Genomic DNA, 2,482 nt, shown 5'->3' with positions numbered 1-2,482 from the left:
TTTAGGCATTAATTATTGATTCCCACCGTGGGAGGTGATTTTGATGTTTTTCACACACCCACACTCCCCATCCCACGAATTCATCTTTTCTATTCCTCCAAGCTGCCAATAAATTCTATCAGTATCATGTCGATTAGATCAATATATAACGTTTACGTGTTAAATATTACATGGCTCACAGTAGCTGATTATGGCCATGGAAACAGTACCGAGCTGAGCCACAGCTGTACCACTTCTTTGTTCTCCTTTGAGTTCATAATTTTCCCTGACATTCATTCCCTAATTCTTTCTTGGTCTAATTCGCCTCTAAATAAATAATTCAGATTTATGAGGTATTCTATATGTTCATCATCCTGAAGAAATCTCTGAGGTTTTGACCTACTTCATTCTGGACTGGCTGCCGCCCCTGTTGGTACCCAGCTCTCATCCTGGGGTGTCCCTTCACTATCGCCCCAGGGATCCCCTTCTCCTCTTTCCATGTTTCCTGGAATAGGAAACGGTCCCTATTTCCTGCAGAAGAGGCCTTCCCAACAACAATTAGTGAAACTACCTGGAAAACTGGACTAATAATAATCCCTGAATAAAAAATAATTAGTAGCCATTAACACAATTAAATCATGGGTGGCATTATTGCAATGAAACTTACCTGTTTCATGTTGCTATTTAAAACAAAGTAATCGAAAACACTCTAAAAAAGGGAATTTCCCTTAGGCAGATACTCTTTGCTGAGTTTTCCTGGTCCAATTTTTTTTGAGTATCTACTTATGGTTGAAGTAAAAACTTGAAAGCATTTATGAGATGACACATAACTCTGTTTTACATTGGCATTCCTGCAACAGCTTGAAATAGTGAAGAGTTGGAATGATGTGGCTCTGTTTCAGTCTCTAATTTTTGGGGACTGTCACACTGAAATGCTCATGAAAAATTCCATCTGGGTAGCGTCTGTCTCACCAGCAAGCATCTTTGTTTAATAGAATTAACACATAGGCCTGTACTTGGGGCTCCACCACCATCATTTCAGGTTAACTGCACCCCCAAAATTCATTTGTTTTTATTACATTTTATGAAATCGTTCCAAACAAGGCAGTAGTGTGCTTGAAAATAATTTTAGGAGGACATATAGTTATGGAAATGTATCAACTTCAGTCATTACCAGAAAATATAGATAGCCACCTCTTCAACAATGTAGAGAGAACATATAGAATATTTCCTGGACTTCTGACCAAAGCATTTTAGGATCTGAAGGTTTGTAGGCATATTGCAGTATTTGGAGCTCTCTAAACGCTAACTTAACTTGGCCTAAGGTTTACAACGTTGAAGAAATAGTTTGCAGGAAAGATGTCCTCACAGTGGTTCTCAAGATGTGGTCCAGAGCAGCATCAGCCTCACCTGGGAACTTGTTAAAGATGCCAGTTCTCCTCTGCCTGCACCCACACCACTTAAGGAGAAAGTAGGGGGAAGGGGAAGCAATCCATGTTTCAACAAGGCTTCTAGGTGATTCTGATGCAGACCAAAGCTTGAAAACCACTGTCCTAGAAAAACATTGTATAAGTTAGGGATCATGTTCCACTGTTATTAATAGAGACCTGAGATAATAGTGGCTTAAAGGACACATCAGTTCTTTCTCCCATAAAAGAAGACTGGAGGTAAGTAGTTTGGAACGGTTCAAATGTCATGTTTACTCTATCCTTCCCAAATAACTTGCATGCTCATGGTTTTAAAATGGCTGCTGAAATTCCAGCTATTACAAACACATTCCAGGTAGTAAGAAAAAGTAAGGGAGATGCAGGGAAGGCAGGTTAGGTAAGTCAGCTTTAAGTGTGTTCACAGATGCCCCATCCAACGACTTCTGCTTGTTCTCGTTTGCTACCCCTAGATGAAAGGAAAGCTGAGAATGAACAGTTGGTCATATTGTTGCTCAGAATAAAACCACATAAGCCAGGGAGAACTGACACTAGAAGGGTCCAGCAGCCTTTAGATCCTTCCTGGAATGGAGTCAGTCATCAAAGTCAAACCTTTGAGAATATTACTCTGAAAGAGCTCTTCACTAACCACACATTAAAACACCATCTCTGATCTGTTAAAAGAATGGCTGCACCCTTGCTTGAAGCAAAGGCCTTTGCTTACTTCAAGAATCAGAATATCCACTTATCAGAACAAGGACAATTTATTTCACAGAGGTTGAGCTGCGGTTGACACACACCAACTGTGTCCTACACAATTCCTTGAGAGGGGGATTGTAACATATATGACAAGCAATTGGGGAAAAAAACAGCAAAAGCCCATTGTCTTCGGGACCACAATTCCTCTCTTGGAAATGCATCTTAAGGAAATGAGTCAAGGAAAGGAGAAGCTGTATGTAGAAAGCTCTTCACAGCACTTATTTACGACAGAAAAAAAAAGGTTAAGTAGCTTACTATCCAAACTTCCCTCAATAAGGAACGGCTGAGTGAACTATGGCGTGACCATCAGATGCCATAAA

This window comes from Equus quagga, chromosome 7 (genome assembly GCF_021613505.1).
Source record: "Equus quagga isolate Etosha38 chromosome 7, UCLA_HA_Equagga_1.0, whole genome shotgun sequence".
Classification (NCBI taxonomy): Eukaryota; Metazoa; Chordata; class Mammalia; order Perissodactyla; family Equidae; genus Equus; species Equus quagga.
Note: the sequence above shows the minus strand (reverse complement) of the source record.